This window comes from Chiloscyllium plagiosum, chromosome 6 (assembly GCF_004010195.1).
Source record: "Chiloscyllium plagiosum isolate BGI_BamShark_2017 chromosome 6, ASM401019v2, whole genome shotgun sequence".
NCBI classification, from domain to species: Eukaryota; Metazoa; Chordata; class Chondrichthyes; order Orectolobiformes; family Hemiscylliidae; genus Chiloscyllium; species Chiloscyllium plagiosum.
The window spans coordinates 60,715,605-60,742,905 of NC_057715.1; the positions used below are offsets into that span (position 1 = coordinate 60,715,605).

General features: G+C 40.8%; 1 long non-coding RNA gene across 1 annotated transcript in view; it reads left to right on the forward strand.

Annotated features, from left to right (window-relative positions):
- The window catches only part of LOC122550621, a 397,125-nt gene that overhangs the window by 96,485 nt on the left and 273,339 nt on the right, over positions 1-27,301 (forward strand). The window lies entirely within an intron of this gene.

The following is a 27,301-nucleotide window of genomic DNA, read 5'->3' on the forward strand; positions in this document are numbered from 1 at the left end:
CACTTACCAAAAAATTCAACTCATCAAAACCCAATACAATAAGGTCAACTGGCTTCACTGATTTTAATTTTCATATGTTATGCCAACTGCTGCAAGAAGCAAGCTGAGTATTTTCATAAACAGGACCACCAACAACAGCAGGGATGTTTTATCTGGAAATCTTCACATAAGTGTAACTAATTTAATGAATGTTTGCTTTTGTATTAATGTAATAGTGGCATGCAAATTATTTGTTCTGTCCTCCAAGGAAGTTTTACACTGTTGTCCTGAAAAGAATCTGAGTTCCTATGAACCAGAACAATTCCTTGTCACTCCAAAGAACATTCCCGACAAATTGCTGCAGAAATTGTCTTTTACTGCAATTTACTACACTTGATCACTGCTTGGAGAACAGAAAATACTTTTGTGGAATATGAGATCTTTTCCCTGTCGTGTTTAGTTACAAATTAATTTGCTGTAGAAGGTGCTATTTTGAACAAAATCAACAGAAATGTTCTTTTTTACTGAGCTACTTCAAACGATTTCTTGACTGCAACAACAAGATCATATCAATGATAAATTAAAACTAATTGCCATTTTCACTTTAAAACCTACTAAATTAAAATGTACCTTCCATGTAAATTAATTTGAGTTATAATCAAATGCTGAGAAATAATCCAAAAGGTGCCTTTCCTCTCAGTTGCCGTGGCATTTATAAACCCAGCTTATTCCTATCATTTAAAATATGAATGCAGACAGAGATAAGCTTCACAACAGCTGTCATTTAAAATAAAAAATCTTAGACGATCATATTGATTTTTGTGCTGGTAATTTTGACATTTCTACATGCTTAATTTTACACTAATCGGTCATCAAAATATGACATTTAGTCATCAGCTTATTTCCCAGAAGTTTTCCAGAACAAATGAGGTCACTGCTGCTATTGTGATGAATAGGTAAAGAGCTCTATTTATATCGTGCCATGGGACAGAATAAATGTCAGAAGTTGCATAGGAATCTCTCCCATTCAACACATTAGTTAACGAGCTGTGGGGTGGATTTTATTTTAAAAAAGCAAAATAATGAGAATGGTAGAGATCGGCAATAAAAATGAAGGAAATTGTTGAAAAAGATCTAAGGGTCAGAAAACAGCTTTGGAGAGAGAAAAGAAAGAATAGCACCTTGAGCCGATGACAGCTGGGTTCTGTAAACTAGAAAATCAGCTAAAACATGCCTTTCTTGCTCTACAAGTATTTCCAAGTCGACCACCCAATCTTTGCTGAGTTAAATAACATAGGGGAATTCAGTTAGAAAAATTGTAACATAAATAAAAGCATGATTTACATTTCTCTGTTTTTAGTTCCACAAAATGTATTGTTTTGACCTAGAATTGAATGTCTTAAATTAACCCTTGGATTCTTGAACTAATTGCAAATAGGAGAATGAAGAGAGTGGTAGCAAAATAGATTGCAACATTGTATTCTACATTGTCGTCTACATCATAATGATTCTAAATTAGTTGAGAAGATGTGAAGTGTACAAGCACTTTTCACAATAAAGCAAAGCTGTGACTAATAAACTGATCTTTCAATATTACACTAATTAGTCATTATCAAAAAAGCAATGAAAGGGAAGGGGTCAAAATTTGCTCAAACAGCTAATCCCATGCTGTGCCTAGTTAGTTAGATACTACAATGAAAGGTTACATATTCGAAAAATCAGACAGCATTTAATAAAGTTCCCAGAGGTCAGATGGGAGTGAAGGGTATTATGCAGAGAATTGTTACAGAGCAGAAGGAGGCCATTCAGCTCTTTGTGCCTGGCTCGTTTACCGAGCACCACTCACCAACCTTTCCCAAATCCCTGCACATTTCTATCCAAATCATCATCTCATGCCTCAACTAAACCTATCTGCACCCACTGGAATTCCTCCATCACAAATGAAAGGTTCTTGAAGGAGAAGTTTGAACTTGGACAACTGTTTGCAGAAAATGAAAATTCAATCAGTCACTGCTGATCCATGAAGAGAGCCCAGTTCCAACAGCTTTTGAGAAAAGTACTTTTAACTGCAAGCTGGAATTTATATTTTGAAGATGAAGGGAAGCAGAGAGGAGTGGGGATGTAGTTTAAAGTGTGAGATTTGAGGAACTTGGCTGAGTTGTTTCTGATCCTGAACTATAAACAGTATAACATGTATATTTGAAATGCTATCTGTCTTTTGAATTGTATTCTTTGAGTGGCCTGTGGAAGAGTGAGGGAACAGATTCAGGCCACTCTTCCCAACTAACAGGCTACAAGCACAAATAGTTATGTGACAATATGATTTAGTAACAATAATAGAAGGGTATGATAAAAAATTGAGTTGTTGATGTTTAATGTTCAGAGATAAATAGTGTTCAGAAAAGGTAGGAGAGGAAGTAAAACTGTGGTGGAGTGATAATACTGATTAGAGAAAGAATTAATTGTCAGAAACAGAGGAGGTCCTTGAGCAAGGGAAGGACAGAAACCATTGAGAAATAAATCGTGCACAGTCACCCTAGAATTCACATTCAATAGGTTTCCAAATTATAAAATATATAGAAGTGAAATGTTTAGGAACAGAATGTGCAAGAACTAGAGTAATGATATTTGAGGCCTTTAATTATCCAAATATCAACTCTGAATGTCAAAAGAGAAAGAAAACATTAAAACCAACAAAAAAGTCATATGCTGCATGTGGATAACTTCTTCAAGGATGAAAATACCAAATGAAGATGATGTGTTTAGAGGCGCAGGAATACTTAATGAATATAGCATCTACAAGAGTACGTCAGAGGCTAGAAATCCTGCAATGAATAACTCACCTTCTGTTTTCCCAAAGCCTGTGCACTACCTACAAGGTACAAGTCAGAACATTGATAAGTGCACCTCCAAAAGCACTTGTGAAGCTTGACACCATCCAAGACAAAGCAGCCCACTTTACTGACACTTCATCCGCCAGCTTCAACATTCACTCTATGTACAACTAATGGTATAATGTTCTTCAAAGTTCACTGGAGAAATGCCAAGGCAGCACCTTCCAAACCAATGATCTCCATCACTTGAAGAACCAAGAATAAGAGCAGTAGGTGTAAAAGAACATCACCATCTGCAAGTTCCCTCCAAGCCGCATACGATCCTGACTAGGAAATGTATCAACATTCATTCACTGTTGCTGGATCAAAACGCTGGAACTCTCTACACCATAAAGACTGCAGTGATTCAAGAAAGCAACTCACCATCACCTTCTGCAGGACAGTGCTGATCCCTTTCCTTGATGATAATAGTTGAGTGGGGGATATGCAAGCCCATGAGGTTGCAGATTATGTTGGAGTATGTTTCTGTTGCTGCAGATGGCCTTATGGATGTTCAGTGTTCACTTGCAAGATTTGTATGAAGTCTATTCCATTTGGCACAATGATAGTGTCACACAACACGATATTGGGTATTCTTCCGGTGAAGATGGGACCTTATCTCCACAAGACATATGATGGTCATAGACAGATGCATCTGCAGCAAGCAAATTGGTGAGGCTGAAGTCAAGTTTTTTTTTCTCTTATTGGTTCCCTCACTACCTTCTCCAGACTCTATCTAGCAGTTATGTCCTTTAGGACCTGACCAGCTCAGCCAGTAATGCTGCTGTTGAGTCACTCGGAGGGATGAAGCCTCTATCCAAAGTACATTTTGCATTCTTGCTACTCGTTGTGCTTTCACCAAGTGGTGTCAACATGAGGAACACTGATTTATCAGCCACAGGGAGTCAGCTAGTGGTAATCAGTAACAGGTTTCTTTGCCCATGTTTTACCTAGCGCCAAGAGACTTTTCGGGGTTCCGAGACAATGTTGAGGGCTCTCAGGCAACTCTGTCCTGACTGTATACATTGTGCTGACACCCAGCTGAGAATGTCCTGCTGATGGGACAGGAATAGGATATTTCCAGAGCTTTTAATGCTGCTGCCTGGGATGTTGCAAGATATGATTACATGAATATGTCTACATCAGGCTATTGTTTGACTAGTCTGTGAGACAGATGTTCCAATTTTGATGTTCGTAAGAATGACTTTCTGGGATAAACAGGGCAGTGTTTATCACTGTTGTTTCCGAAGCCTTAGTCAATGTCAGCTGTTTAGTACAATTTTTATCCCTTTTTATTGAGAATTGCTTTTGGATGATGCATGAATGAATGAATAGGCCATTTCAGAGAGCAGTTAAGAGTCAACCACATTGCTGCAGGTGTGGAGTCACATGTGAGCCAGATCAAGGAAGGACAATGAACTGCAGATGGTGGAATCCAAGGTAGACAAGCAGGAGGCTGGAAGAACATAGCAAGCCAGGCAACATCAGGGGTGGAGAAGTCAATGTTTCAGGTGTAATCCTTCTTCAGATCAAGTAAGGATGACAGATATGCTTCCTTAAAGGATGTTAAAGAATATTAGATTTTCAATTATTTAGATTTCATTGAATTCAAATTTTATCATCTGGCATGGAATTTGAATCTAGGTCACCAGAACACTACCTGACTTGTGGCAATACCACGACACCATTGGCTCCCCAAAATTTATTCTCCTTAAATCAACAAAACAGAATACATTCCTTTTAGCTTATGGTACAGGATTAGAAGTCAGAAATTGAAAATTTTGTTCAAGAGATACAGAAGAAATGTGGGGAAGGACTTTTTTGCGCAATAAGTGACAAGGATTTAGCAAGCTGCCTATAACGGCAGTGAAAGCAGACATTTCAAAAGGAAATGTATGGATACTTGAAGGTAATCATAGTGATTAATTGTGATTCATTCAAACTTAAAACACATTAACTTGCATCTCTAACTCTGTTTGATCAGTGTATAATATAATGCCAAATTTCAATTTACAAAACCATGATTCCATGGTTTATATTGGTATGATTACCTCATGTGCTCAGTATTAATGGGTTCTTCTTTACATTCAAGGTTATCATAAATCATAATCCAGCTTAAAGACTTTTCTCCTCATTCTTTAGTTTGCAGAAAAATTAATTGTAAGGCAGTTAAAATAATTTTTTATGTTTGTTTTTGTTGTTCAATACAACATATGAAGTTTATTTTAATATGTGAAACATTGTTAGGATCATGATATATTTTCTAAGTAAACAACTGTCTTGAAATTTTCATCTTCACATGCAAAATCCTAATCCATTTACATGAAATTTGTTTCTTCACTCTTTTAGTTGAGACACTAAGCCCTTAGGTTAATATCCTTATTAAAATGTGGGAGCAAGGAATTTAATTGTCATGATCTAATGTTATTATGCTCTTATTTGAAGAATTCTTTCAAGGCACAAGTTACCCTATTATAGAATAAGACTATATTAGTAGAGTACGCATTAATTTTGGTTATTGGCATGTAAAGTTTACCACACAACAAATACAATAAAACATCATATTTTGTTAACAAAAACAAAATATTTTTATTTGAGGGGTCCTCTTGAGATTTTCCTGAAGGCTTACGTGTTAATTTTCACGGGCTACATTTTGATTTTCAGGGGCATTTTTTTCCATTCTCACCAACTCCTTCCTTAGTGCATTCAAATAGCAACATTACCTTTTGTGTTTGTGTTGACAAATGGAATATTAAAGTCCGTGTAAGTAAAATTAGACAAAGTCATCAATAACCTCAGCATTCAATGTTTCATTAACTACAAACCACTACACACAAGGAAAGCATCAATTTCCAAGTCAGTACAGGATTTCAGTTGGTGCATATGAGCAGACATAAACCAGCAACTAAATTTTTGAATGAAAAATTCTGCACACAAATACACAAAAGACCACTACCATCAATATATTTCCATGGAGAAGTGAGGTCAGAGTCAAATAGTTTGTCTTTTATATAGTTATCAGACCTCAGATAATTCACAATATGTGAGACAATTTGAGATAACACACAAATATTGAAATAAAACTGTTCATCATTATATGATCTAATTGACACAGTATTTATGTAGTATCCTCAACATTTTCCACCACTTGACTTTCTGTAGCCTTAACTGAATATTTCACAATAATTTGCAAAGAATTATTATTTTTGTGACTTCAAATTTTTCCTGGCTCCCAGCTTGTTGAATATACATTTCTTAAACAAGTTCAAACTCCTCTTCCCACTTTTCAGCTCCTGTCTCCCTTTTTAGAGTTTTTCTCGTTTTTGCAGAATTTCTCCCCCATCCAGTGTGGCCTTTTGCAGAAATTTGAATTTGGGGATTCTCACTGACCTTTGTAGCCACTTTCCCAACCTTGCAACTCATCCCAACCATCCGCACCCCCCTTCACCCACACACCAGCCTGACAGCCTTAATCCTTGGGCCCTAGCTTCTATCTCTCACTCTCTCTGGCTTTAGCATCTTTGCTCACTGCTGTCCATCTCTATGTTGGTCCAATTAGAGTCTGTTTACCTTGCAAGTTCACTGCTGATAGATCACTTTGAAACCATCTGCAGTGAACTTACAAGAGAGAACCAGCCATGATTGGAGTTCCTCAAATATTCTGTCCAAGTCAGTCCAGGATAGAGAGGATGAGGACCATCCTCCCATTGGCTGCTGCCCATGGTTGAACGCTGCCTGTTGTTTTGGGGACTTCGGGGGACAATTGTTCCTGTTGCCTCCTATGCATTCTCAAACTGATGTAGTGCTACATTACCTTGTGTTGTCATGTGGCTTGGCATTACAGTCTGTACATTGGAGACATAGCTATCTTTATGTCTTCTTGACAGTTTATGGCTTGCAATGTGTTCTCTTCTTAATGAATGACTACTATTTGACTCTAGAAAGATCAATAAATGTTTTTATTGTACTTAACACTCATCTCACTAGCACAGATTATTCCATCCTTTCTTCACAGACCTTTGCACATTACTGTTGATGTGATTGCTACATCATGATATACATTATTATCTTATTAACAGCCATTCTCATTATACTACAGTACCAAAATAATTGTAAAGCAACATTCATTAAATACATTACTTAGAGTCATAGAGATGTACAACACGGTAACAGATCTTTTGGTCCAACTCGTCCATGCCAATCAGATATCCTAAACTAATTTAGTCCCATTTGCCAGCACTTGGCCCATATCCCTCTGAACCCTTCTTATCCATATACCCATCCAGATGCCTTTTAAATGTTGTAATTGTACCAGACTCCATTGCTTCCTCTGGCAGCTCATTCCATACACGCACCACCCTCTGTGTGAAAAAGTTGCCTCTTAGCTCATTTGAAATTATTCCCCTCGCTCCTTAAATCTCTGGCCATCTAGTTCTAGACTCCCCCACCCCAGACAAAATATCCTGTCTATTTATCCTATCTATGCCCCTCATGATTTTATAAACCTCTATAAGGTCACCCCTCAGCCTCCGACACTCCAGGGAAATCATCCCCGGCTCTCTTCAGCTCAAATCCTCGAACCCTGGCAACATCCTTGTAAATCTTTTCTGAACTCTTTCAAATTTCACAACATCCTGAATTGAGATCTTCAAACTTAATTTGTAAAGAAAGTTGTAGTGAATTTATTTTGAGGTTGGCTTAAAATGTAGTGGCACTGCTGCAATTTTCACACAACTGGATAATTTGTCTTGATTGTTTGCAAAGAGTTTGTGAAGTATTACATTTATATTTAGCATTCCAAGTCAAATTTGGACCAGCAGTGGTTTAAGGCAGAGTGACTTTAAATTAGTATAAATCAGCAGAATGTGCAAATGTTTTTACAAATTTTTAAATATGCAATGTTTAAAGAAACAAATGGAGGTAGCTGTCCTGTGGAGAGGATCTGACTGAGCAGCAGTGTTTGGGACCAAGGAGATTAGAATTCCAAGATAATATCTCCAAAGGCTCAATCTTTTTTCTATCCAAAACTAGTGGCAACTGACAGGTTGGTGTTTAGTGCCAGCTCCTGCCACCAAAGTGTCAATGCCATTCTGCTAAATTGCCAAAGTGTTTCTCCTGGTACCATGAGAGAAAAGTTGAAAAACAACCTTTCTGGTCGACATGTCTCCCCTAAAATCTTTTTGCCATTGAATTAGGCAGATGGCAGAATCACTTGCCTCTGGTTATGTTGATATTTGGACACTGGTGACATCTTCAGAGCCTGATTTCTTTATTATTCATTTGTGAGATGTAGGAGTCGCTGACTGGGCCAGCATTTATTGCCCAGCCCTGGTTGCCCTTGAGAAGGTGGTAATGAGCTGTCTTCTTGAGCTGCTGCAGTCCACCTGCATTGGGCTGACCCTCAATGCTATTAAGGAGGGAATTCCAGGTGTTTGACCCAGAGACGCTGAAGGAATGGCGATATATTTCCAAGTTAGGATGGTAAGTGGCTTGGAGGGGAACTTGGACGTGGTGGTATTCCCATATATCTACTGCCCTTGTCCTTGTAGATGGAAGTAGTCTTGGGTTGGATGGTGCTGTCTGAGGATCTTTGGTGCATTTCTGCAGTGCATCTTGTCGATAGTAAACATTGCAGCTATTGAGTGCCAGTGGTGAGGGGAGTGGATGCTTGTGAATGTAGTGTTAATCATTGCTAAAAAAGGGACATACTGGTTTCTACCTGATATATTTCCTGTCTGCTCAAAAGAGCAGATTAAGAATGCATTTGTGATATGTGTAGCATATGAATGTTTGTAAGAGTGAGAATGTGAGTGACGTTGGGACCACAACTTTCCACTTTATGCATTAATGATCGAGGTGAAGGAACTGAGGGCATTTTGGCTCAGTTTGCAGATGATACAATGATAGGCAGAGGGACAAATAGCACTGAGGAGGCGGGGAGACTGCTGAAGAGATTGGGCAGATTAAGAGATTGGGCAAAGAAGTGGCAGATGGAGTACAAGATGAGAAAATGCGAGGTCATGCATTTTGGTAGGAAGGTTAGAGGCATAGACTGTTTTCTAAATGGGGAGAAAATTCAGAAATCTGAAATGCAAAGAAACTTGGGAGTTCTAATCCAGAATTCTCTCAAGGTAAACTTGCAGGTTAAGTCAATAGTTAGGAAGGAAAATGCAATAATGGCATTTATTTTGAGAGGACTCGAATGTAAAAGTTGTAATGTACTTCTGAGGCAATGTAAGGCTCTAGTCATACCACATTTGGTATATTGTGTTCAGTTTTGTGCCCCATATCTCAGGAAAGATATATTGGCCCTGGACCGTGTTCAGAGGAGTTTAACGGGAATAGTCCCAGGAATGAAAAGCTTAACATATGAGGAACATTTGAGGACTCTGGGTTGATACTTGGTGGAGTTTAGAAGGATGAGGGGACATCTAATTGAAACTTACCAAATACTGAATGGCCTGGTTAGAGGAGATGTTGGGAAGGTGTTTCCATTGGTAACAAAGACTGGCAGCCGAAGGCACAGCTGTAAGTAATGAGAAGACCTTTTAGAATGGAGATTAGGAGAAACTTCTTCAGCCAGAGAGTGGTGAATCTATGGAATTCATTGTGACAAAAGGCTGTGGAGTCTGGGATCATTGAGTATCTTTAAGACTGAGATAGATAGGTTCCTGTGTACCAAGAATATCAAGGGTTACAGGGAAAAAATGGAAGAATGGGCTTAAGAAACTTATTCAGAGAAAGTGAGGATTGCAGATGCTGGAGATTAGAGTCGAGAGTGTAGTGCTGGAAAAGCACAGCAGGTCAGGCAGCATCCAAGGATCAGGAGAATCAATGTTTCGGGCATAAGCTTTTTATCAGGAAAGAGGCTTGTGGGTTGGGGCTGACAGATAAATGGGAAGGGATGGGGTTTGGGGGAAGGTAGCTGAGAAAGCAATAGGTGGATGAAGGTGAGGGAGAAAGTGATAGGTCAAATGGGGGAGTGATGGACAGGTCCAGAGCATCCTCATTTCCCCTACCCCCACATTATCCCCGTCCCAAGCCTCCAGTTCAGGACCACCCTCTGGACCAGTCCATCACTCCCCCCTTTGACCTATCACCTTCTCCTGCACCTTCATCCACCTAATACTTTTTCAGCTACCTTCCTCCCAACATCCCCCCCCTCCCATTGATCTCTCAGCCCCAACCTACAAACCTCATTCCTGATGAAGGGCTAATGTCCAAAATATTCTCTTGCTCCTCAGATACTGCTTGATCTGCTGTGCTTTTCCAGCAGCACAATTAAGAAACGGATTAGTCATGGTTGAATGGTTGAGCAGACTTGATTAGCTGAATGGCCTAATTTCTGCTGCTGTGTCTTATGCTCTTATGATATCATCCACAGCGATGATGTCAGAGACCCCATGATAAGGAATTCTGACTCAGCTTTCAATAGAGACAAACATGCCTCAATAACTCATGTAAGTAGTTAACACTTGGTAATAAAATAACTGTTGTTCAAAATACACAAGGGTCTGCATCTTTAGTAACTAAATGAGAGTCATTATTAAAGGAATAATGCCTAAAGGCACCAGCCATTAGTCCAAACCTTCCAATGGTTAACAAGTGCTATGGGTGATTTAAACTATTTGGTGCCAGTTCAGTTTGGACTCTGATGTATACTAATCCCTACAATTTCTGTCTATTAATACTTTTCTTTTTTGGGACAGCACAGGACTCATACTTGGTCTGCAAATTTAGAGTTGAATGCCCATTTTTTTTCAACATGCTTACCAGAATTGCACAATCAATTAATATATTTGCAACAATACTTTGGTTGAACCTGACAAATGAAAGCTAGAGTTATTGCAGCTGCAAAGTGCAGATGCTGAGGCCATCTGTGAAAAATATACTTAGCTGTCTTTTGGGCAGAAATTGAAATAACAGCATTGTAAGCCATGTAGAAATTTTATGCAAATAACAGGGGTGACACCAGCTGTTCATTTGTACATCATTATCAGCAGTTAACAGGTAATGTGAAAGCCGGCTGATTTATTAAACTAATCTATTCTAAAATTATATAAAAAGAAGGATTTCTACCTTTTGGCATAACTGTGATTCCTTATATGGCATGCAAAAATATTTCAAATGGCAGTCTTGGAAATTGAGTTGATTGCAAATGGGAGTGATATTCCAAAGAGCAAAATAATCCTTTCATCTCAGTGTCTCACCACTGTCTCATAATATAGAAAAAAACATCCAATATTATTTTAATAAGCCTTAAGGAAAATGGTCAAAAACAAGATTAGGGGAGGGAAAATCATAAAGACACATTGAAATAAAATTATGAAGAGAGACACAGGAGGACACACATAGGGGAAGAATTAAAAAGACAGTGAAAGCCGTATGGATGAAAAGCATGATCACCAATAATGGAACAAAGGACGATGCCAAAGCCAGGAATGAAGAGCAGTGGGAAAGTTAGTAGCAATTCTGCGGTGTCAGAATGCAATAAGTTCATAGAAGGCTTTTAAGAAGATGAGTGTGTTAAATCTGAGTTGTTGGAGAACAATCAAATAATGGTGGTCAGTTACCAGAGATGTGATAGGCTGATGGACAGAGTATAGATTAATTTAAGGTTCAACAAAGTTTTGGATGAGTGGAAGTTTCTAGATAGTTTGAGGTGCTGCATTTTGGAAAGGCAAATATGGGCACTTGTATACTTAATGTTAAGGCAATGAGGAGTATTGCCGAACAAAGAGACCTTGGAGTGTAGGTTCATAGTTCCTTGAAAGTGGAGTCGCAGGTAGATAGGATAGTGAAGAAGGTGCTCGGTATGCTTGCCTTTATTGGTCTGTGCATTGAGTATAGGAGTTGAGAGGTCATGTTGAAGCTATACAGGATATTAGTTAGGCCACTTTTGGAGTACTGTGTGTAGTTCTAGTCTTCCTTCTATGGGAAGGATGCTGTTATTTCTGAAATATTTCAGAAAAGATTTACAAGGATGTTGCCAGGGTTGGAGGGTTTGAGCTTTAGGGAGAGGCTGAATAGGCTGGGGCTATTTTCCTTGGAGCATCAGAGGCTGAGGGTGAATTATAGAAGTGTATAAAATCAAGAGGGGCATGGATAGGGTGAGTAGTCAGGTCTTTTCCCCAGGGTAGTGTTGTCCAAATATTTAAGGTGAGAGCGGAAAGATTTAAAAGGGACCTAAGGGGCAACATTTTAACACAGAGTGTAGTGCATGTATGGAACCAGCTGCCAGAGGAAGTGGTGGAAGCTGGTACAATTGCAACATTTTAAAGGTATCTGGATGGGAATATGATTGGGAAGAGTTTAGAGGGATATAGGCCAAATGCTGGCAAATGGAACTATATTAATGTAGGATATCTGGTTGGCATGCACAAGTTGGGCCAAAGGCTCTGTTTCCGTACTGTACAGTTCCATGATTCTATGACAGTGCATGATGGAAGGGTGAAAGCCAGCACTTCACAATAAGTCTAGATGTCAAATAATGTATTAAAGGTTTCAGTGTAAATCTGTCTGAGGTAATGATGGATACAGGTGAAGTTACAAAGGTGGAAATTGATGGTCTTTTTGTTGAAGAGGAATGAAGTTGCAAGTTGTTTCTCCAGGATGACAACTACCAACAGGGGACAACCTGTACATTGACACCCCTCCATTGTGATACCACATTTCATTACAACATGCTTGAACTGCTCTAGAAACCTTCCCAGTTTAATTTATTGTATGGTTAGCAGTCAAGTTGCTTGAAGCTAGAACCTCTATTGTGTAACACCATAATGTCTTATTCAAAAGCCAAAGAGATCAGTACAATTTGAATATCAATAGGTCATTAAAAGCATAGCGTAGGAAAAGGATTGGAAGATATTAAACCCACATGATACTTTCCACCCTACGCCAAATGTGAAGAAGAGCATAATTCTTCAGAGTGGGTGCACAGTAATATTATTGACATATTGTGTCATAATGACAATTTAACTTAAATGCCAGGCGTCAAAGTGAATGAGTGAGAGCTGGAAGTGCAGACCAGAAGAATATCCAAGCTAATCCATTTGCAGCTGGGGCAGGTCAAGAAATACATTTTTAGTGGAGTTTTCTTTTGTGGCTGTTAGTCTCAGCATCAGGATCATGATTCTAAGTTTCCTGTCAGTAGGATTTAAAATGTCTGCACTGCAAATCTCTCACCAAGAAGACAACAACTGGAAAGATGGATGCACCACACCAGAAGTCTTCCAGTTCTCTTCTTTGGAGGTCATGCAGTGGACCATGAGATTCCACAGAGACGTTCTGCTTTCAGCTAGTAGTCGGAAGATACCAGCTTTGTATGTCAAATGGGTAGAGCTGAGAGGAGCTGACATAATGAACAGCTGATGGTTAGCCTCTCATGGTTGACTCATTGTTGCAAATGTTTCAATGGCTTCATTTTGACAAGAATGATGACAGGAGTCCCAGAGTCAAATGCCTACTCTGACTTTCTGATATCCTTCACATTCTCCAGCACAGTCATCTTCAGACAAATAAGGGAGTTCCATTACTCCCCCTCATCCTGCCGCCACCTCATGTCCCCATAAGAACAGCCAACTCTCTCTCACAATTGTCTTAGTGCTATCTCACACTCATTCCTCACAGCGCCATCCCATAAATGACATTCCATCACACATTCCATTTCTGACACTCACAGGTCCAGATCTTCTGATAGCCAGAGGGCCATTTATGCAGCGTGGACTGGACGTGCACATTGGAATCGTACAGAATCCCTAACATGTCCTCACTGTGAAGTTGCATTTTCTAATTGACACTTCACCTCTGTCTGGATCCCCCCAAAACATTCCATTAAAGTCAAAAAATTCAGAGGATTCAATTCAATTGAACTCCACCTTTCCCGACAGAAGTGTTCTGAGATTGCAAAGTTTAGAGTATTAAAAACTTACTTCATCGCCTGGGAATTATTAAACAGACCTTGCTGTGACTTTATATTCCTAACTCCTTACCCTGTGTTGACCCCGACAATCAATTCCCATTCAACCCACCCCAGCCTTCGGTGGGATGTTACTCATGCCCCCCTACACATTAACAGCATAGAGTTGGAACGAGTAGAGAGTGTCAAGCTTCTGGGAGTGGTTATCCACAACAAGCTATCTTGGACTCGTCATGTGGATGCACTGGTTACAAAGGCCCAACAGTGTCTCTTCTTCCTCAGGCAGCTGAGGAAATTTGGCATGACAGTGAATATCCTTGCCAACACTTATAGGTGCGCCATCGAGAGCATTCTGTCTAGATGTATTATTACCTGGTATGGAAACTATACCATCAAGATTGGAGACAGTTACAGAGAGTGGTGAACTCAGCTCAGACAATCACAAAGGCCAACCTCCGATCTATAGAATCCATCAACCAGGCCCGCTGTCAAGGAAAGGCCACTAGCATTCTCAAAGATCCATCCCACCCTGGCAATGCTTTTCTACAACCTCTACCATCGGGGAGAATGTATAGAAGCCTGAACATCCCCACCAAAACAGTTTCTACCCTACTGTTGTTAGAATACTGAATGTACTCACAAATTCTTAGCATTCACCTGTACCTGTGTTTTGGTTTTTGCCACTGTTTACCTATTATTTACTTATCTGTTCTACTTAACTCTGTGATCTGCCTGTATTGCTTGCAAGATAAAGCTTTTCACTGTGCCTCGGTACATGTGATAATAAATTCAATTCAATTCAATTCAACCTTTCCCGACAGAAGTGTTCTGAGGTATTGTTGCTTCTCATGTCCTGAAAGCTGCATCACTTGTGCTGAAAGTGTTGCCTCCTTCAAGCTGGAGTCTGTTTCTATCCTCTTTGCCCTGAAGCATGGAAGGTAATTCAGGAGACGACAGCTATTGTTAAGTTTGGTATGACTGGTGCTCATTTCAGCTCATCAGCAGCCACGGGAGGTAGAGCTGCACAAGCTGTTCCCTTGCTACAGCGAAGGCTGATAGCAAGGAAATGCACTTCAGGATGAGTGTTTGCAGAAAGATCGTAGAAAAGACTTCTAAAATGTCAGAAATTATCTGTAAACTGTGCAATCAAGTTAGAGTCATAGAGATGTACAGCATGGAAACAGACCCTTTGGTGCAACCCGTCCATGCCGACTAGATATCCCAACCCAATCTAGTCCCACCCTCCAAACCTTTCCTATTCAAACCCTTCCTATTTCTCAGAAAACATTCTCTGAGCAAAAACCTCTTGTTACGCATAGAAGCAGCTGTATGTTTTTAGTATTTAAAGACTTTCCTCTCTATCATTTCCATTGGGTTGTCACTGTATTCTCACCTTGTTGACCCTGTTGAGCTCCACACACCACGGTAAACCTCGGCTCTGGCAGCAAGTGCCAGAATGATTTTCAATTGATTGCCAGTTAAAATGTCAGAATAACAAACCCAGCATCCCCACAGAAGTTTCTGACACATTTCTTAATGCACGCCTGTTTAAAACATAAGTCGGACCTTACAGGATTCCAACACTCCAGCATTTGTTACAAATAAAATTGGATAATGACCCACAAAAACGTTTTGAAAATTTATTTTTGTTAGAAAGTCTTGAACTTGGCCAAGACATTAATGTGGTGATTGTGCTGCTGGAGGAAGAGAGGAGATACCAATCTATCTGTCTTCTCCCAAAAATAAATTTCAGGCCTACCCTTCCTGTCTGAGAATCAATGCCGCCGTACTCACATTCTCTGGAATCCCCTAGAAAGGAAAGGCAGCAAAACCATATGGTTTCTCAGGCTGCATTACTCAAATTCTCAACTCAATCTCAATTATTTGCCGCAAAGTCACCTGAGCTTAGGCAACTGAAAAACTTGAGTGAAAGGGAGGAACCTCTAACATTAATGGAGGATATTCTGGCCATATAGTCAAAGTTGACTAGATTTCTGTTCTTCCTGCCTGTTACAATATGCTATGTACTTAAGTCCTTTAAGTAGTATTGCTAGAGGAGAAGGAAATGTTCATTTCTTATTAGATTCTTAATTGATGAATTTTCAGGTTCTATATAAATGCAAATTATTTCCTTCTCTATTTCTATGCTGAATGGAGTTAATGTATGTCCAATAATTCTCTGATCCTGCCCACATCTCCTCACTCAAATCAACTGTCATGGACTGCATGATCCATTCATTGTAAGATTGACTTTAAAGAAAGGGAATTTTTGACATAATATTTGAAACTGCCACTCTATTGCAGTGGCTATTAGCTGCAAGTTGTTAGAATGTAAATCTTAAGGTCGAGAATAGTTATAATGAGAGAGGATGTGGAGCTGTCTGATGTATTAACAAAATGTTAAAGTCAAATTGAATGCTTTCCCTTCTATAATAACATGCAATCTTTGAAATTACCATTCAGATTGATTGAGATTCTATTTTGGCAAGTAATTCAATGGAGTTTCTTTATTCGGAGCTATTAACAATGTCAGTTCTCATTAATTCACAAATTAGGAATCTAACATCAGGGGAGGACTTCAATTTATGCAACACAAGTTTTGGTTCACTTTCATATCCAACTTTCTTTCTCCGCTGTGTATGTAATATCTTGACTTATTTTACCTCTATTTTTGAATGTACTTGTGAAATTTCTGTAAACCATGAAAATATTATACATGCGTAACCTTTGTCAGACTCCATCTTTGTGATAACATCCATGATAGAATTTTTATTGTCATGATTCTTCAGCTTCTTGTCCAGACTTTACTTGGGAAAGAAATTTTAGATTGTGTATGTGTTTCTTCAATACTCAGTTCAACTTTGTCATCCAAGAGTGATGTTGCTCTCCTTCCATGGAAGAAGAAGTTACCAGCACGAAGATGCAAAAATTTTAGGACATAAGTTTCATTCCTGTATTGATACTATGAAGGCTGATCCCTTTGAGGGGGAGTGGGTGAGCCATGTGCACTGCACTGACAGCCTCAATTTGTAGCCATCATATGTGCATGCAGGAAGTTGCTGAACTGCTGCTATCCTGAGTCATGCAACTTGATTGGTTGATGTAGTTCCTGATTTTCCCAAATTTGGACCATAGGTCAGATATTCAGCGGCAAAGTGATTCAAGCAGAAGTGCTGCTTAAAGACACAAGCACCCACTTTGCAAGTGTGACTAGTTTTAAGAATGTTTCTGATAGTAATGTGTCTGTGAAGTGTTGAGGAGTAATGTTGGAATTTTTGTGATGACTTACTGGATTTGGCAAGGAGCATCGTTACATCTTCACAGGAAGGTGACCTGTGCACACAAAAGTCAGACTTTAATGTGACTCTCAAGGCTGGGTGAGAAAGCTAAGCCCAAGTGTCCAAGCTGATTTGGTGACATCACATCTGAAATGTGTATGGGAGTGACTGACTCGTCTTGGGGGCCCTGAGTCTATCAGAGGCCATTCTAATGAAGGTATTTCCCCTCCAATGAGTTTCTACTGCTGCTACCTCCAGTGCAACAAATGCCTGTCGATTTAAACACACTACTACCCTCCTATCACTTGATGAAGAAACATTGCTCCGAAAGCTAGTGTGCTTCCAATTAAACCTGTTGGACTATAACCTGGTGTTGTGTGATTTATAACTTTGTACACCCCAGTCCAACACCGGCATCTCCAAATCATTACTACCCTCCCTGCAGCTTACTAGCATGATCCCAGTGAGACCCTTATCTTTGCTTGGACGACACAGCTCCTCTTTCTCAGAGACTGTCTGCAGCACAATTAGTGGCTACTGCTTCTTGTGGAACTACTGTAAAAGGGAGCTGCTTATCACTTAACAAGGTGGCAGCTCTTATTCTTAATACTTCGGTACTTCTTAAACGGAACAAGCTTAGACAGATTTATTTCTAAGTTGCGGTGGGGGGTGTGGGAGCTGGCAAGCCACAAGCCCTTATATAAATTGCAGCTCAAAGTCTTCTGAGAGATGCTATTGCAGTTCCTCTGAATCATGTCGAAGGTAAGGAGATATAGTAGATGGGACAAGGTGTGACGTGGCGTCCTTTGTCAATTTGAAGTCAAACTCCTCTGTGCTCCTTGACAGAAAAAGAAGCTAAGAGAAACTGAGGACTGCAGATGCTGGAGATCAGAGTCAAAACGTGTGGCACTGGACTAGCATAGCCGGTCAGGCAGCATCCTGACAAAGAGCTTATGCTCGAAACATCGATTCTCCTGCTCCTCGGATGCTGCCTGACTGGCTGTGATTTTCCAACTCCACACTTTTAGAAACAGGAAGCTGTTTGGCAGTTCAGTCAGCACACCCACTATTTTAGTGTACAGGTCTATCAGCATTCTTCTGGGCACTGTCTCAATGAGGTCCTCAGCTGAGTTGCCTGTACCAGAAACTATTTGCTTCACCCTCTTGTGCATTGATGAACTGACGGATTTGGTCTGCCAATGGTCCACTCATGCCTTGTGATTCACCACATTTAGGTTCTAATTCTAACGAGCCTGGAAGATATTTGCAGGACTCATATCTGAGCTGGTGGGTCTGAGTGCCAAGTGACAGGACAGTGATGATCACTCCATTTGTGAGCTTTAGCAGCCAGGCAGGTGGCAGTTCTTGGGTTTATGAAAGCAGAAAATCAGAATGGAGAAGGTTATTGTGAGGGAGCTTGTACAAGGTGAGAAACAAGTGATCCATGGTTGCACAAGTTGTTCACCATACCAGATAGAAGGATGAAGATAGCTAGGAGTTGAAAAGGAGTAACATCAAGAATCGATCATTATACTCCATGTCCTCAGGGACACTATGACACGGGCTCATCTTCAGTCAATTCTCACGTGACATGGAATAGCAACTACTGCATTCAGCTCAGGAACTACAGCCTTTATTAACTCTCACCTACTCTGCATTGCTCCTTCCTATTGTCTGTTATCTTGTCCTGCTAATGCGATGGAACAATTTCAGATGGAGGGAGAGATGTACTGTGTTTGAGTGATATTCCTGTCGAATGCGAATATGTGTGAGGGCAGAAAGAGAGTGTGAAGCTGATATCATTGGCAGTTGTCTGAGGCTGATGTGAAGCATGAGCCCTGAGTGCCAGAGTTTCTGCTCGGTGATGATGGGTAGGGTGTATTGAGCAGAATGCGAATCTACTATTGGGAAATGTCACAGGAAAGTGCCTTCATTGAACTTCACTACTGAGGTGAGGTCATTAGACATTTTGTGGCACCGTCACTTGAGTCCAGACATTGGGAATTGACCTCTTTGGGCCTTTGTTTCAAATTCCTTCTCAGGATGACCCAAAAGATCCATCTGGCTCTCAGTGGAAACCTAGTGTCTCTACTCTTAGTCATCTCAACCTCTCAGGCCTCTAGTGCTGTGTCTATGACCCTGAGTTCTATCTGTGTTCTGTTCTTTATTTTCTAATATCTACAATCGCAAAAATAATAATCAGCAGTTCCCATGTATCCTTCAGTGCCTGCCTTTAAGTGGGAAAAACAGCTCCTTTAACAACAGAAGCCTGGCTATGCCATATGCTTTCAGCACAAAACAGTTCAGACTCCTGCTGAGAAAAGAGGCAGACTGTGTGGGGAACAATGAGTTTTGATCCCGCCACCTAATATGCAACCTGCCCATTTCCATTGGAACTGATGCAGGCAGGTCACAAATTCTCAATTCCTCCACTTCATTATCAGTGGTGTCCATTTTAGAGTCCTCACTCTCTTTATCAGTTTACAAACTGATCTGGACATATCTATGGAGGTAAATACGTGGTCTGGAGAGTGATCACAGCTAAAAGACCAAATCAACATCCCTTATTCTTGGTTTCCTCACCAGATCCCTCACTATATCATCATTCTTTTTGAGTACACATGCAGCTTTTGAACATGTAGGAATGATTTTACAGATCAGAACCATTGATATCAAATGCTCTTTTGTGTCAATATACATTTCTTCAATTGTAGCTTCCTGTGTGTCAGACCACAGGAGCAATATTCTCCTGACCTATGCTATATCAATGCTACTGTCACTGAACTGCATGTGGTTTTGGTTTTCAAGCCATTTGCTGTCCTATTTGACTGGAATACCGATGTAGACCTATTGGAGCTATTGTCTGGCTTTTCTTTTAAAACAAATCTATCCTAGAGCTGGAAGCTATTAGCTTCACTAAGATTTAGGGAATTGCTTTGTTTATAGCCATTAAATCGTTTGGGTCTATTGTACAAAAGTCTTTGCTAGCTGTCCTACTACTGCTTTTTTTATGTAAAATTGTGACTGATGTATGAAAAAAATACAAATCTGCTGGAGCAATGTTTGCCAAACCTTTTCTTGCATGACCCTGTTTTAGTCCGTGAAAGGTGCTAAGACCCTAGATCTGTGAGGGGACTGGGAAATAATGACTGTGAGAGCTGGGGGCAAGGAGTGAGAGCAGGAGGAGCACTGCAATGGGATGGGTGATTAAGGGATGGGTGAATGGCCTTGAAAGTGGCAGGAAATCTTTGAGCAAAAAGGACCTACTTTCCCATTAGTTTTTCTTTTGTAAGAACATGATTCAGGCCTTTAAGACCAGGAGCAAGATCTACTACTTTATATGTTAGAGTTTTTTGTACGTTTGCATGTTTGTATGCTTTTGTTTTAGTTTTATTAGGCCATATGGGGACTCTGAGCTTGCATTGACAGACAGCATGGCAGACAGTATAAATCCTCCCATCTAACTCCTGATGCACTGCTGCCAACCCTCTCACATTCACGGGAGGCCCAACGTGAAAGGCAAGCTTTCTTGAGGCACGTTGCAAACCATCTCGACTTGGAGGAGTTTTTAGAGCTGTTTATTGCAATGTAAAAATTATTAGGGATGAACTTGCTCGAAGCAGAGGGGAAACCTATCCAGATGTATCATTTGGATCATGGGTGTGGTAACTCCTGCCAGCTGCTCTCCCTTTGGAGCATGGAGCCTCTGTCTCTGATGGTTTCAGCCTGCCACAAGGATGCTACCTTCATGGCGATGTCAACCTTCTTATGTGGCTGTGGTGGAATTTGAGGATTGGCTGATCCTTGCTGGCAAAATGTCCATGTTCCTACACATTAGCTATTTCATTTTCTTGCTTTTCAAGTCTAACTTTAAGCTTAATGGCATTATGAGCACTACAAGCTAAGTATTCATGCATCCTTTTGGTGTCAACAAAATGTGGCTGATTGCTCATAATTCAATCTCATGTAGCCTGCCTGTTATTGGTTCTATGAAGAATTGTTGCAGAAAGCTACATGAATGCATTCAAGAAATTTATTACCACTCTAACATAAGCTTGGCCACTTATCCTCAACAATATGGAAGTCAAAACTTTGTATTAAAATCGCTCCGCCTTAACCACATTCTTATCTCGTTATACATAAATACATTCTACCATTTAACATTGTTACCACTACTCCCATCACCATCTCTAATTCCGCAATTCTATCAATAAAGACTCCACTGAAGCTAAGGAAGTGATTGCTGGGCTGCTTGCTGAGATATTTGTATCATCAATAGTCATAGGTAAGGTGCCAGGAGACTGGAGGTTGGCTAATGTGGTGCCACTATTTAAGAAAAGTGTAAGGACAAGCCAGGCAACTATAGACCAGTGAACCTGATGTCGGTGGTGGGCAAGTTGTCTGAGGGAATCCTGAGGGACAGGAGGTATATGTATTTGGAAAGGCAAGGACTGATTAGGGATAGTCAACATGGCTTTGTGTGTGTGAAATCATATCTCACAAACTTGACTGAGTTTTTTGAAGAAGTAACAATGACGATTGATGAGGGCAGAGTGGTGCACGTGATCTATATGGACTTCAGTACGGTGTTCCACAGTGTTCCCCATGGGAGACTGGTTAGCAAGGTTAGATCTCATGGAATACAGGGAGAACTAGCCAATTGGATACAGAACTGGCTCAAAGGTAAAAGACAGAGGGTGGTGGTGGAGGTTCGTTTTTCAGACTGGAGGCCTGTGACCAGTGGAGTGCCACAAGGATCGGTGCTGGGTCCAATGCTTTTTGTCATTTATGTAAATGATTTGGATGTGAGCATAACAGGTGTAGTTAGCAAGTTTACAGATGACACCAGAATTGGTCACAGCGAAGAAGGTTACCTCAGATTACAACGGGACCTTGACCAGATGGGCTAATGGGCTGAGAAGTGGCAGATGGAGTTTAATTCAGATAAATACGAGGTGCTGCATTTTGGGCAAGTAGTTCTTAGCAAGACTTTTATACTTAATGGTAAGGTCCTAGGGAGTGTTGCTGAACAAAGAGACAGTGGAGTGCAGGTTCATAGTTCCTTGGAAGTAGACTCACAGGTAGGTAAGATAGTGAAAAAGGAATTTGGTATGCTTTTCTTTATTGGTCAGAGTATTGAGTACAGGAGTTGGGAGGTCATGTTGCAGCTGAACAGGACATTGGTTAGGCCACTGTTAGAATATTACGTGCAATTCTGGTCTTCTTCCCATTGGAAAGATGTTATGAAACTTGAAAGGATTCAGAAAAGATTTACAAAGATGTTGCCAGGGTTGGAGGATTTGAAATATAGGGAGAGGCTGAACAGGCTGGGACTGTTTTCCCTGGAGCGTCGGAGGCTGAGGGGTGACCTTATAGAGTTTACAAAATCATGAGGGACATGGATAGGGTAAATAGACAAAGCCTTTTTTCCCTGGGATGGGGGAGTCCGGAACTAGAGGACATAGGTTTAGGGTGAAAGGGGAAAGATATAAAAGAGACCTAAGGGGCAATGTTTTCATGCAGAGGGTGGTACGTGTATGGAATGGGTTGCCAGAGGAAGTGGTGGAGGCTGGTACAATTGCAACATTTAAGTGGCATCTGGATGGGTATACGAATAGGAAGGGTTTGGAGGGATATGGGCCGGGTACTGGCAGGTGGGACTAGTTTCAGTTGGGATGTCTGGTTGGCATGCACATGTTGGACCGAAGGGTCTGTTTCCATGCTGTACATTATTGTGACTCTATGACTTAGCTCTTATTATATCCTTGGCTTTAATTGAAATAATTTTATCATTAAGTAGTTAGGCTAACCCAGTCTTTCTGTCATGTTTCCTATGTTTTCTTGTAAACCTTATAACCTAGTATATTCAGTTCTAAGCCCTGAGTGTCTTGCAATCGTCTCAATTTGTGTTTGCTTTTACACTTCATTCACTATGTTATTTACAGTTCATATTTTTATATAAAGAGCACTTAACCAGGCTATATGTTCTAACATATTCTCACTTGAAGTATCTCTATCCCTGGTACTCTATACCTAAGATGGCACCGAGAGATGGCACCACAAACATTTCACTACATTCATTCGAGTGCACATGACAATAAAAGCTATTCTATTCTATTCTAATATGCAGATTATAATCTAATCTACTAGTATTTATGTGGTTGATCCATTTGAATTTCTGATCAAGTGATTAACAGCAGACTTTCTTTTGCTGATTGTAATATCCTCCGGAATAATTTGAGGATTGTATTTATTGTGGAACTTCAGAGGTTTCTATTTGTCATATGACTGCTCCTTGAAGATCTCAACAAAGTGATACAGAGCAGCATCTTTCTTGTTAATGAATGGAGTTGATTGTTTGATAACAGTATTGCCACATCATTGTGATAGTTCCAATCCATTTGGGAGGTGATGGTGTGTAGGATAGACATAGGATAGACATAGGATAGTGCCCTAGAATCCCATCAGAGTAGATGTTAAAATTTGAATTCAATTAATTAACGTGGAATTTAATATTAGTTTAATATTGATTGTGATAATGTTATTAATTGTCATAAATATACATCTGGTTCACTAATAATCTGTAGGAAAGGAAAATGTGCCATCCTCACTGGGTCTGGCCAGCATATGACTGCACACCCACAGCAACATAGTGTTTCTTAAATGGCTTAAGCACCACTCAGTTGTATCTAATTGCTACAAAGTCTGATAAGAATAATGAAACCAAATGGACCATCCGGTATCAACCAAGGCACTAGAAATGACAATGGTGTATTCAACCTTGCAAAGTCCTCTTGGCTGACATTTAGGGAATTGTGTCAGGATTGGGAGAGCTGGCCCCCTTGGTCTACTCAGGTAACTGCCTGAAAGTCACACTCATAGAATTATAACTTACAAAGTCCCAGTTGCCACCATCACCATTCCTGAGGTGGTAGCGCAGTGGTAGGCAGTTGGGAGGGCATTGTCCTTGCAGACCTTGACATTAAATTTGAAGCCCTCTGATGTTTTGTGGCAAGCTTCAGCAAAGAAACCAGTTGGTTACTTATACTGCCTCACTCCCATTCCCTGCTCTGGTCCTCCATGATGAACACCCTAAAATAAAAAACAGCATGTGTTTTTTTTTTACATGTGTCTGAGATTTTTTATTGTGCATTTTTATCAGGGACTTCAGTTGCAGTGTGTAATTTGTGGGCTATCATTTATGGCAAAAGTCATTTTTTTCTCTGTTTGTTATCTATATTTGCTATCATCGATATAAGCTTGAATGGTATCTATACTGCACAGAAGCACATGCTAGTTATCTAGGTAAAATAATGTTTTCATTTCTGCAGCTTTACCTATTGTATCTTGTGCATAATTCACATGAATCTTAATAGCATCATATATTGAGAGAGTTTTGAAATGGTTCTGCTGCAGATCTGTTGTCCGTCTTTGATCTCTGCGGGCTTGAATCCAATCTTTGCCAAGGAAATAAATGAATAAGCTTTACTGATGTGCTGTCAGTACATTTTTTGGCAGAAGGCCGATGCAAATAGGCTCATTTGAAGGAAAAGTTAAGACTGCAACCTCAATCTTGTCAGAAATTTGCAACATGCTTTCTTTAAGATACTACACAATGGACACAGGAAAATTGCAAAACTACTGAGAAAAGGAAATTAAATATATGGAATAATATTATTGAAAACTTACAACGTTCAGTAAGATTATTTTAAATATTCAAATCTACCAACACTATACTTAGTAAAGCCATCAGAACTGTGAGATTCTGTTATTCATTACTAGCAATGTAGATGAACCAATCTATTTGTGCTAATTGAAGCAGAATGCTGTTACTTTTCATGGGGAACGCTAGATGTTTAATAGATACATACTCTACATATTTATGAGCAATGCAGCTCAGCAGGCTGCTTGAGAATTCACACAGTATGTCCTGTTATATGGCCTGTGATAAATTGTTGCTCTTGATTAATTTTCATTCCGTGCAGTCACAAAAATACCTTGAAATTTAAGATGTTCTGACTCAGATTAACTCTTTGCAATCCTAAGATTTTGAAGTGTAATCACCTTATTGAGGTATTGTTCATAAATATTGAGCCGGGATTTCTGAGAAGTGGAAACCTTACACATTTCCATCTGCTTCTTCATTCTTACGCAATGAGTCAGCTCCATATTTCTGACGAGAGATGCCAATCAGGATTCCTTCAGGAGTACAGAGCTTTACTTCCATTGTGACAAGTTTCTTGTAGCATAGAGCAGTGTGGAAAAGGCAAACCACAGTCCCTTTTTCATGACAGTCAGTTGCTGCATTCTGAAATGTAATAGTTTAACATCACAGACAGGCACATTGACAACTGTTGTCAAAACATAGGTAAAGTGGATGAGGCAAGTGTGAGGTTTGGGTGCAGGGAGGGTAGCATGCCAGGTGTGTAAGGTGCCAAGTGGTAAGCATTAGGATGAAAATGATTTAGGTGCCAGGTGATTAGGATGCCAGGAGCAAGGTGGCAAAATGATGGAGTGTTTAGGCTATAGTGGAATGGGTAGGAAATATGGGCTCTGGAGTGTGGGAGGTTTAGAGAGGGGACATGTCAGGCCTGGAGCAGGAGAAGATGGAGTTGGGTCCCAGTGGATAAAGCCTGAGAGGGAGGGAGGGGTGCCGAACTGCAGAGAAAGGGGGTTGGGTCCCCGGAGGTTGCTGGGGCAGTGTAGGGTCCAGAGCTGAAGGTGGTGTCTTATCGACTGTGTCTGAAGGTCAGCATGAACTATCAGAGCAGTCCAGAGTGGGGTGAGGTTGGGTGTCAGGTTCAGTGGCAGTAGATGGGACACAGTGGAAGGGATGTTCGGCTCCCGGGGCAGGTGATGGGCAGGTGTCTGATCCAGCAGTGGAGGTCAGATCTCAGGGTGGAAGTGGGGAGAGAAGCACTGGCCAGGAGGTCTTTGAGTCAGGTGACAGAGGGTGTCAGGTTCCAGGAGGTGGTATCCAGACCAGCAGTGAGAGTATTTTGTATCCCAGGATGAGAGGGGTGATCTGGTAAAGCAATCTCGGGGGGAGGTGTAGTTGGTGGTGTGTGAACAAAGTTAGGGTCAGTGTAATACTTACTCAAAAGTGTTTTACTTGGTATTTTAACATCTAACTTATTTCACTAACTATTTACTTATTTTTTTGACATCTGTATATTGTGGTGACAATGAGAAAGTGAGGACTGCACATGCTGGAGATCAGAGTTAAAAACTGTGGTGCTGGAAAAGCACAATAGATTAGGCAGCATTTGAGGAGCAGGAGAATTGTTTCAAGCATAAGCTCTTCATCAGGATTATGGGGAGTGAGAAGGGGGCTGAGAGATGAATAGGAGGGTGGGAGTGGGAGGAAGGGAGCTGGGTAGATGCAGGTGGGAGGTGATTGTGATAGATCGGTGGGCAGGGTGGAGCAGATAGGTGGGAAGGATCTCCTCCACTTCCCACACCTCCGCCCTTGAACCCCACCCCTCCAAACGCAACAAGGATAGAACCCCCCTTGTCTTCATCTTCCACCTCACTAACCTTTGCATGCAATGCATTATCCTCCGCCATTTCCACCACCCTCAATCAGACCCAGATATATTTTCCACCCCTATCTGCGTTCTGCAGAGATCATCCCTCCGTGACTCCCTTGTTAGGTCCATGCTCCCCATCAACTCACTGTCCACTCATCCTTGCCACCACAAGGGGTGTAAAACCTGCACCTAGACCTCGCCCCCACCCCACCCCCCACCGCCTCACCTCCAACCAAGGCCCCAAAGGATTCTTCCACATCCAGCAGAGATTTTCCTGCACATCCAAAACCGCATCTACTGTGTCCGTTGCTCTCTATGTGGTCTCCTCTACAGCGGGGAGACAGGATGCCAACTCACGGAACATTTCAGGGGACATCTCTAGGACACATGCACCAAACAACCGCACTGCCCTGTGGCTGACTATTTCAACTCCCCCTCGCACTCCACCAAGAACATGCAAGCCCTGGGCCTCCTCCACTGTCAAATCCAAGCCACCTGATGCCTGGAGGAAGAACGCCTTATCTTTCACCGTGGGATCTTTCAACCACATGGCATTAAAATTGACTTCACTAGTTTCCAAATCTCCCTTCTCCCCGCCTCATCCCAGATCCAACCCTCCAACTCAGCACCACCCTCTTGACCTGTCCACCTGTCCATCTTCCCTCCCCACTGACCTATCACCATCAACTCCCACCTGCATCTACTTTTTGCCTTCCTAGCTAC